Raw genomic sequence first — 11,719 nt, 5'->3', positions numbered from 1 at the left:
GCGTGTGACTGTTGCCTACAACTTTTCGATTCAGTTTAAACTTTCGATTTCATGATTGAGCAAAGTGTCTTTAAATGTTAGGAATGAAAACCCAAATAAATTCAGATAAAAAGTGAAAATTAATCTGAGATTTTTCAAATAATTAAGTAGTAGGTCATCATGAATTCTGATTACTATGTAAATAACAATGTGACCATAGGAACGGTCGACGACTACGCGCGAATAAACTTTCTATTTCATTTCTAATATGAATCAAATTTTGAAATTCAATGTTTAATAAAGATAATTTAATTTATCCCTCCTTTGTGTCTGTATATTATCTTGTGTGTGTGTGTGTGTGTTTGTGTTCTTGGAGTTGAGACCTTACCACCTAACAAATTCGATTCATTACAAAAATTTACTAATCGATCATATTTCCAAGCCTTGAAAATATAAGGAAAAACTGAAAAGTTCCATTGAAAATAAAAAATAATCATGATATAAAAAAATGTGATGAAAGCCAGATAATAATTGAGTAGAAAGTAGATAGGTACAGTAAGTTATTCATAAATGCGATAGAGCATTAATAAATCTGTTTCAAGTCAAAAAATAGTTCTTTATAAAAATCTTATTTGTTTATAAATTTTTAGCTGCGAAATTTTCCATAGTGTGTTTCGCTCGATATCTAGCATCTAACTAATCATTTTTCGGTGAATGTCTTGTGGACGAATCTTAAAAACTTAAATAAAATGATTTGAATTATTTAAGAATTAGCTAGGTCCTAAGTAACTAGTCGAAATTTAACCCTTGATTAGACTAAACCGTAAGATAGTGCATCTTTATTTAATATATATATGTATGTATATATGGATGCAGTTATTGAGGCCTCTAATTGAATATTGCAATTAATTATCATAACTGCCTAGTTTGCCATTGGTTGCTTCAGAGACAGATCCTAATGCCTTCTGAGTATATATTTCAAGTTAATCAATTAATGATTGTATGAATAATAATAAAAGTTTTAAAAATTAAAAATGAAAGATTAAATTTGCCAAATCTCTTGAAAAAGATAATTTTGATTAATAATTAATATTAACGAAATAGTAGGTCATAAAGAAATCTGTGTGTAATGTGTAAAAAATACCGGTGTGACCTAATAAGAGCGGTTGGATCGTTGATAGAAATTTCATGAACCCCACGATTTATTCTCTAGTCTAATCAGAGTCTTGATTGGAAAATTAGTGCGATGATTATTTATTACCAAAAGCAAATTACTAATTTGCCAAGTTGTTGAACATGTATTAGTTTTGGAAGAAACAACAATTATTACTCTATCGCAATTATAAATACAGTGCGTGCATAAAAAAATAGGACGTGCATCATTTATGAACTTTGTGAATATAAAACAAATTTTCAAATTTATTTCAACATAATTTGAGAGGTTAATTGTTGATAGAAATTTAATCTGTCTAATATAAATCCCAAATTTCTCCAATATTTGAATGACAACTTCAGTAATGTCAGCGATAGGTGGTTAGGTTTCTTCTGCGATCTGCCATATTTCGTCCAAAGCTATTCTCGGATTTTTCATCACAAGCCGCTATTTATCGTCTTCAATCTTTTAATTAATTCATTCTCCTCATTTATATGAAAATTCGCGTAAAAAAATGAATTAAACAGGTTCACCCTCCCTCATTCACATTTTTCTTCCTTAGATTCCAGTTTTTATTCCAAGATCCTAGTCACGTTTTTCACGCCACGACATGGTAAAAAACTTGTTTCACATGCTATACCCTACGGTAAATGTTACGAAAAATGATGATAAAAAAACTTCCATTATCTTCAAGTCCGCACAATAGAAAGATGGAGGCTATAGACCGGCTGAAAACTCCTAACCGTCGAAACGAGACGTCACTAGACACAATTACCCGACTATGCACCTAAAAATCAAACAAGTACCAGCACCAGCAGCTCAAAATCCAGAGCGTCCTGTCAGTAAAGAAACGCAGTCAATGAATTTTTTTGCAGATTATGATGCACCAGCCCAACCACAACAAGGTGTCGCCATTTTTTCTCCAATATTTGAAAAACAAGTTCAGTTTTTCCTAACGATAGATGGTTGTTTTTACTGCGATCCGTCATATTTCGTCCAAAGTTAATTCTCGGATGAATTTATCACAAGCCGCTATTTATCGTCATGATCTAACGTTTTAATTCATTCATTTATATAAAAATAAAACTTACTGCACCCCAATATTTTATGATATATCCCAAAATTTTTTATGTATAATAAAAATGGTCGACAAGAATTTTATAACACAAGTGAGACATTAATTTTTAAAATGAAAATACCAGTCTAATAATAAAAAAAATATTCATTAATCCCTAATACCAAGGACTTTCCAATAGTTTAATTATCCCTATTTTTATTGGCTAGCAGGTAGGTATTTTATAAAGGGGCGGTTAAAATCGGTAAATTTTATGTCCGAAAAGTACCTGAACTGTATTATTCAGAATAATAAACATAAAAATAACATTAAAAATTAGTATTTTGTTGAGTTTCATAGTAAGCGGTTCTCTTCTGTTCATTATGCAAAAAGTGAATATAAAGACGAAAGTGTCGAGTCAAACGCGCCGCAGTTCATTTATGGTGAAAATATATAAGATTTAAAAAAAGTGAAATAATTTTTTTCAATAAATATTTTACAAATGAATATGATTCTGAAAAACTTAACTTAAGTGTTACTATTATTTATTTTTTTCATATTTTCCATTTTATCACAATATGCTATTCATTCTTGTGTTACTTCAAAAACATTTTTTTTGTCGACCATTCTAATTATTCATATTCAGCTAAATTTTAAACATTAGTAAAAAAAATAGAAACTATAGAAATTAAACTCAATATAGGGAATTTTTTTACCAATCAATCTTGGACGGAAAAAACTATAAAAATCAAATTGAACATTTCTATAACAACCACCTCTCAAAAATAAAAAAAAATATATTAAAAATGCAATATGAGACAATTTCTGAATTAAGATAAAATTTTGAATTTGTGAATTTACTTCTGGATTTGGATACAAGAAAATAATAAATTTTAATAAATTCTAACGATGGTTTAGAAAATATGTATTCTTAAGAAATTTCATACAGATATTATAATGAAAAAAATTGTAAGAACTCAAAACGAAGATGACAAGATCTTCTACGGGAAATAAAATGTATGTAAGTATACAGTAACAATAAATAACTAATTTCAAAATAACAATTCTGGAATAATTATACAGTGAAAATTTAACATTTATCCACAAAATTGCACTTGAAATTTAAATATAAGAAAATAATTGAAGATTGAAAAAAAAATTAAAGAAAAAAAAACAATTTTAAAATATCACAATTCCAGAAATAAAAAAATGAAATAAGTCCAAAAGATAAAAATATATCCAGAATATTATTTGAGAAATAAATTTTATATTCACAAAAATATTAAACATGAATAATACAAAAATGAAAATAGTAAAGACAGAAATTACTTACATTTGTAAATGATGCACTTCACAATTCACAAAAATTTTCAAAAGGATTTAGAATAATAAGTTACAACGTAAGCTTAAGCGCCGCGAAAATTTATAATGTAATGACATACAATGGATGAAAACGAGGTTTTTATAACAGAGGCCCTTCTTCCTTCACCCAACTTTGTTCTCGGCCAATCGAAACAAGGGTTCGAAAGATGTAGCCAATCCCAACAAAGCGACCAGAACATGTGGGGTGGGGCATTTTTCATTCTTCTTAGTATTTTTGTGGTGAAAGGTTCAAAATTATGAACACCAAGACCGTTTGTCCCAAAAATTAATAGAGAATATTCTACCTTTCAAAAATTTAATTTTATAATATTCTACATTGAAAAAAAAAACAGTGTATAATAATTTTATAATTCAATTAAATGTTTCGGAGTTTACGTTAGATATTTATCACATGATTTTATATCTACAAATTTCAAATTTTTAAGTCGATAATGGAAAAGAATGATGAACATTTATACAAATGAAGTAGCTGTCGATATGAAGATTGGGAAACTTAATTTTTTACACAAGTTTGATTCCTATTTGATGGACTTTGGAAAATTTCCATTTCGTGAAAGGTATTTATTATTATTACACACATACTTTCTTCTGTTAACTTCACCAGAGAATATTAAAAAAGAATAGATGCAGTGTTTTTTAATGATATAAATTAGAAATAATTTACGTTTGAAAATATTTTCCAAATGGCTTAATTAATAAAATAGACTAAAAATAAAATTAATAAAATGATTTTTTTTTCAAATGATTATTGAAGAAATGGAATTTTACTTTCGAAAAATTCAATTTTATAAAAATTTGTTTTAGAAAACAACGATGTATAATAACTTTGAAAAATTTTTCCAAGTGGCTCAATTAATAAAATAGTCCAGAAAATGATTTTTTTTTCAAATTATTATTAAAAATATGGAATTTTAGTTTCGAAAAATTTAATTTTATAAATTTCTGCATAAGAACAAAACAGTGTATAATAATTTTATCAATCAATTATCAAAGTAATCCACAGATCCGAAATTTACAATATTTTATATTTTTAAATTTCAGGTCCAGTTTGGGAAAGAAAGACGAAAATTTATAACAAATGAAATAGCTGTCGATATGAAGATTGGAAAACTTGATTTTTCACACAAGTTTGCTTCCTATTTGATGGACTTTGGAAAATTTCCATTCCGTAAAAGGTATTTATCATTATTACATACATACTTTCTTCTATTAACTTGATCAGAGAATATTAAAAATAAACAGATTCAGTGTTTTTTTTAAATGATTGATATGTATTAGAAATAATTTACATTTGAAAAAATTTTCCATTTAATTTAACTAACTTGAGCAGAAAACATTCAAAATTAAAAAAGAAACAGATGCAGTTTTCTTTTTTTAAGGGTTGATATGACTTAGAAACAATTAACGTTTGAATAAATTGTTCACAGTCGATTATAAAATAAAATGTCCAGAAAATATGTTTTTTTTTCGAATTATTATTAAAAAAATGTAATTTTCATCTCGAAGAATTCAATTTTATCAATTTCTGCATAAGAACAAAACAGGGTATAATTATTTTATCATTCAATTATTATCAAAGTAATTCACATATTCGAAGTTTACAACATTTTATATTTTTAAATTTCAGGTCAAGTTTGGGAAAGAAAAACGAAAATTTATAACAAATGAAGTAGCCATCGATATGAAGATTGCAAAACGGAATTTTTTACACACGCATACAAGATACAATAATTATCACACACATACTTTCAATTTACTTAACTGAAAAAAACAAAAACATAAAAAGACAAATTCATACGAATATTATTCTCCAGATATCTATAATTTTTTTTATATTTGTAAATTTAATTTGTAAAAAATTTATTACATAAAAAATTTTTTTTTCAGACAGGTTAAGTATTGGAAAGAAACGTGACACAGAAAAACGATAATAGAAAATAGAATTTTACATGTATTCATATATTCCTCATGCAGCAGCATTTCCATTTTAGAAACACATATATTTGTAATTTAAAATACATATTTGTTACAAAAATTGAAGAAATATGTTTTATTGTTATTTATTCAACAATCACCTTCCTTTTGGCAAACCGCTTTATCGATTCGCACACTATATATTTTTCGTTTCGTTAACGGGTTAAAATTTCGCATCGAATCGCGCACAAACACCTAAAACAAAAAAAAATAAATTCAAATCTTCCATTTTTTAAAATTGTTTGAAAAATAACCTGAGCGTTAATACGAAATCAAATAATTATAATACATAGATATTATGTTTTTTTTTTCAAAATTTCCGTTAAGCAATTTATTTAATCTATTTTGATAAACATTACATTTTGTCATTAGAGTTTTTGTTGTAATATCTAGTTGAATTAATTACAGCGTTCTTTTATTTACCGACGATTATTATATAAATTTACCCACACCTCTCAAAGAACTAAAAAAAACCTCATCCTCATGTTTTTATAATTATGTTTCGCTTGTTCGAAATAATTTCAAATTATGGACCTCAAAGACATCTAATAAAAAATGTTTTTAAAATGAACCCCTAATACTTAAATTTTTAGCTGCGTTGGCACACCCTGTATATCAATATAATTTTATATCAGATACAAAGAGAAGTAGGCACTTAAAAAAATGTTTTCTACTGAAATTATTACTGAAAAGTAATGAAATACAGCTTTTCAATAAGAGGTGGCGCTATTGGGTATTCGACCATCATGAACAGTTCGGAGAGTGTTTTTCAATTTTTAGACTTTTCTATTTACATTTTCTTCATAATTAAATCATTAACTCAATAAAAAATATGTTTCTACACTTCGATACAACTTTAGTTTTAATGAAAAATTAAATTAGTGTGAAAATAGCGGACGCCATCTTCCTTTCAGTTTTGTAAATAGGTGACAAAAAGTCGAGAGCCGAGACATACGAAATAGTAGAAATTAATATTAAAATAAGCTCAGTATGAGCTTCTCTGTAAAGATGGCGTTGCTAGTGCTAAAAATCTAAACCAAAAATTATTTTATTATTTCTTTAAACTTCTCATAATAGGTAATTGGTTTGTGGTTATTAAATTAAGAAAATCCAAAATTTTGAAAAATAAACCGTCAAAACTTAAAGCTGGAAAGCAAACTTTGTATTCCAAAAGCATAATACGAATAACCTTCCTAGCCTTCAGATCTGGCATCTTTTGAATCTTATGAAATTATAATATAATTTCATTTATCATCGTGTTGTTTAAAATAAGTGAAAAATTCGTCCCGCTCTTGCTCGCTCGCCGAAAGGAAATTTCCATGATAAATAAAACAAGAAAAATTATAATTGGTTCTTGGTTATTACAATAAGAAAATCCTGGATACAATATAAACATCATAATCATTAGAAAATAATAAGCATTCTCAATATACATCTAATAAGTAACACAAATGAAATCATTTCAATGAAAACTACGAAACTAACTGAACTTTCATTTCCCAAAATTTAACTTTTGTCAAACTGTTGATGGGATGGGTATCTTAAATTTTTATTTTGCCTTTATAATATATAACAATTTAATTTGGTGTAGAGATTATAAATATACAAATCCTTTCTTGGTATTCTATTGCAAATGAAATTTTTTTTACTGTATTTTTCAAATGATAACGCTTTGCAGTAACATTGAAAATATGAAAGCTACTACAGAAAGTTCGTATGAAAGTTTTACATAAAAGAATATTGTTGCAATCCAAATAGAGTCATAGAATTAATTGATATATGAAATTGTCCGAAGGAATCTTGAATATTTGAAATAATTTTAAGTTCACTATAAAAATTTCTTATAGAATAACCATTGTTTTCCTGAACATATAACTATTGGCTAAAATTACTAATCAGGGAATAGGATTTCATATTATAATACATCTTGAGTGATTTTTTGAAAAAATTGAGAGAATGGAGCACGAAGAGCAACATTGGTGTTGCCGTATATACAGGATGGTTAGCAATTATATTTCAAAACATAATAGTAAAAGAATGACAGTATAATATTTATGCTGTGATTTGAAAATTTTTCAAAAATATTATGTGGTCCTCGTTCCTATCTTAGTATCACAAAAAAAAGTTTTCGCATCATTTTTCTTTCAAAAACTTACGAAAATATGGTATGGACACGTATATTCGAAACTATCTGTAACAATTTTCGGAAAATTCATAAACGGGAATTTTCCGTGAAGCTCGTTTTAATTGATTACCACTAAGATTACATCAAATTTGTTTTTCGCGCTACCGCATGTTTCAGTTTTTATAAGTGAATTTACATTCAAATTATAAAGAAGAAAATGGTTATTTTCCATATAAAGATACACCTTCATAATAATTCGGGAAATTTGAGGAAACCCCGCTTTGTATTAAACTTTATCAGAATTGTTTGTACTTTCATATCTTAGTTTTTCCTACTACTTTGTTTTACAGCCTTATTTTCAATTAATGATTACAAGTAATTTCAAATAAATATATTATTTGCTTGGTGAATGTAGAATTTGGACACATTAGTATCGGGCGGTTATCGTTCTTAAATAACGATTGAGAGGATATAAAATTTTGTAAAATAATAAACATGAAAGGATCAAAAAGGTTCCATCGAACGTGATGTTTCTAGAAAATATATAATTTTACATTTCGGCAACAATAAAAGTATAATAAAGTTGCATTCCCTGAAATAAGAAAAAGGAAGTCCATCATAAAATATTAAATTCTTTTAACTAAATAACGACATCAATAGAACGAACCTACCCGTATACTAAAAATAATTTTGGGTATTTTTGCAAACTCTGAAACGTGTATTTTTGAATATGAAATTTTGTAAAATAATAAACATGAAAGGATCAAAAAGGTTCCATCGAACGTGATGTTTCTAGAAAATATATAATTTTACATTTCGGCAACAATAAAAGTATAATAAAGTTGCATTCCCTGAAATAAGAAAAAGGAAGTCCATCATAAAATATTAAATTCTTTTAACTAAATAACGACATCAATAGAACGAACCTACCCGTATACTAAAAATAATTTTGGGTATTTTTGCAAACTCTGAAACGTGTATTTTTGAATATGAAATTTTGTAAAATAATAAACATGAAAGGATAAAAAAAGGTTCCTTTGAACGTGATGTTCCTCGAAAATAAATAAATTTAAATTTCGGCACCAATAAAAGTATAATAAAGCTGCAATCCCTCAAAATAATAAAAAGGAAGTCCATCATAAAATATTAAATTCTTTTAAATAAATACCGACATCGATAGAACGAATCTATCAGAATACTAAAAATAATTTTGGGTATTTTTGCAAACTCTGAAATGTGTATTTTTGAAAAAAATGTACAAGACTTTTATTAAGGATCATTGAGAAATAGCATTACTTGATCGTAATAAGAATACTTTTATTATTGATTTATTGACAATTAATTTGATTTGATATGGACATTTTGGACAGCAGATCATGTGTATAGGGTGAGTTACATGTTATAATTCAGTTGTTTCTAGTAAACAAACTGTGCACAAATTCAGAGTTTATTCATAATACGGTATATACCAAAATTAGTTGAACAAATGAAACATATGAATCACATTTTTTAATTTTACACGGAAACTAAAGTCAACTCTGAGAAAAGTTTCATTTACCATCAAGTTTAAAAACAAAGAATTGAGAAATTTTTACCAATAGAACAAAAAAATCACGAGAGGACACAGTTAGGTAATTACAGAGTAATTTATATAAGGGACAACGAGAGAAGAGTCCTTAATTGATTCACAAGAAAAATTAAAAGATGGGCTAAATACTTTGAAGGAATTTTGAATGGAACAGGAAGAACATTGTGGATCTCGTGAAGGAAACAACAATAAAGACATATCAGTGTGTGGTGCAGTAGTACAGCTAAGAGGTGGTGGAATATGTCCAATATTAAAGAAGAAAAAAACGAGGTGTGATGAAACCGAATTTTCATTAATAGAAATATTCGAATAGTTGTTTGAATACAGAGTGTCCTTGTATGGACAATAATTAGGAATTCAATGCTGAAATATACAAGAATTTTTGTTTCGAGATTACTTCTAGTACAAATAACATTCATTATTTTCAACCATTCCAAAGTTTCTCGTCTCCCTGTAAATCTAAATAACCTACATATTTTCTAATTTATTCTAATTTCGTATAACCAAGTTATCCTAGTTGTAAATAAGTCATACCTATCTCTCAACTGATACTCCCTGTATACCTTTATTATCATTATCAATTTTCGTTTATTAGTAATAAACCCTCAACATGTATAGTTATTTTGGTATTATTACGAGTATGTATCTAGAATACTGCGATTTTAAAATTTCTCATAGTGTAGGGTGGTCCTTATCTCTTTAAGAATTCTGTTAAACGTAATCTCATAAATGCCAAAAATAAGATTGAAATGTAAATACACAATTCTTCGAACAAAGACAAAGCATCCAAGAAGGGGCTGCACGGTCATTTTTCGTTATCGGTATTAAACCCTCGATATAATGTAAACAAACTATTCTACAAACAGATAAAAAAGGTTCCTAAACTGCACCGCACGTGTTGTTTTTCAAATATATTATACCTCTTGTAAATTCTCGATAACCAATGTAGAAAAATAAATGAAGGATACTTTTAACAAAAAAAAAGGGTGTAATGATGGTTCATAAATGATAAAAGATTTCTAAAATAAACATACCAGACTCCATAGTAGTAAACCATTAAAAACATTGAATTCTAAACAATCTACCTACACCTTAAGAATTTCTTATAGAATAACCATTGTTTTTATGAACATAAGATGGTTAAAATTACTAATCAGTAAAAAAGAATTCATTCAGATTATAAAAATCCTTAAGTAATTTTTTGAAAAAAATGAGAGAATTTTCCAAAATGAGGTTTAATTTTATGATCTTTGAGTATAAATCTTGCTTGGATACTAATTATACAGAGCGTTCATTACTTTTCAATAATAATGTTTGAGGATGGTATAAAAAAAATTAGTAATTTAACTTACTATGCAAATATTTTACGAAGTTAATTTGATACGTAAAATCATTTGTACTCACATAACTTTGTCCACATAGGAAAGCCTCCATATCCATTTTCCATTTCCATGATATCCATCACTTAAAACCGATTCGCGACACAGCGAAATCGATACCGAAAATTACGAATCACTTTTCCATATCGCGGCCGTTGCCTACCTCATTTATGACATTCATCACACAATCATCTCATTAACCCAACAGATTTGTTCTCAAAGATCAGGAAAATCTCAACAGATTACTCGGAAAGTCATTTGAATGGAAATCACATCTTCAAGTTACTTAATTATCTAATTATCATTTATATTGATCAGAAGGATCCATGTACCACTATTTCGAATCAAAGTGAATTTGAGGTGTATTGGAGCAATTCTATCATATGATTATCATCATAATTATTCATCAAATATTTACTGGACTTAAATGTGTTACAGTAAACGCTGAAAAGAATTGATCAATCCAAAATAACAACGTCAAGATTTTATTTGATCAGTATCATATAATGAGAAAAATTAGTTTTAGTCATAAATATTAACAATCTTCTGTTTGAATGTAAGGGAGTAGTCGAAATTTGGATATTTGTTAAAACTTTCTGAATGTTAAAAAAGTTATTCAAAAATAAATTCAATCTATTTTTCTTCAATAATTAAATCTGTTACTGTATTAATCTCAACAAAATATTCTTAGGATTCCAAAAAACACAAAAACCAACAACATCTGATCAAAGTTCTGCTCACTCAATAAATAACAAAAAAAATCATTTCAATCAAAATTTGATGCAATAATTCGGACCGAAAATTTCAGAAAAATTTGAATAAAAAGTTTTAATAACTGATTTTAGTATTTCCTTCATACGAGGTACATCCACAATTTAAGTTCCTTTTCTAACCTATATTTCGAATAGTCATAGGGGATGAAATTTTGGTATCTTACGATACCCCTAAGCAAATTTCGACACCTCGACAACTCATTTCCACCGTTTGCTCCGACGTTTTGCCGTTTGATTTAGGCACATGCGTGGAAATTAAGAAACAGGGCAAACTCCGAGGATTACTGTCAAATGGTTTTTGTTTTTTTTTT

The 11,719-nt window shown here is 27.4% G+C and overlaps 1 long non-coding RNA gene across 1 annotated transcript; it reads right to left on the bottom strand.

The window, feature by feature from the left end:
* Positions 1-5,393: 5,393 nt before the first annotated feature.
* Positions 5,394-10,957, bottom strand: LOC130892330 (uncharacterized). Its single transcript, XR_009059023.1, has 2 exons — positions 10,661-10,957; positions 5,394-5,738 (listed from the first exon to the last, which is right to left on the bottom strand). It is a non-coding gene; the product is annotated as an uncharacterized LOC130892330 (long non-coding RNA).
* Positions 10,958-11,719: the final 762 nt, after the last annotated feature.

The sequence above is a fragment of the Diorhabda carinulata genome, chromosome 4, assembly GCF_026250575.1.
Source record: "Diorhabda carinulata isolate Delta chromosome 4, icDioCari1.1, whole genome shotgun sequence".
NCBI classification, from domain to species: domain Eukaryota; kingdom Metazoa; phylum Arthropoda; class Insecta; order Coleoptera; family Chrysomelidae; genus Diorhabda; species Diorhabda carinulata.
Note: the sequence above shows the minus strand (reverse complement) of the source record. Positions and strands in the feature narration are given on the sequence as shown.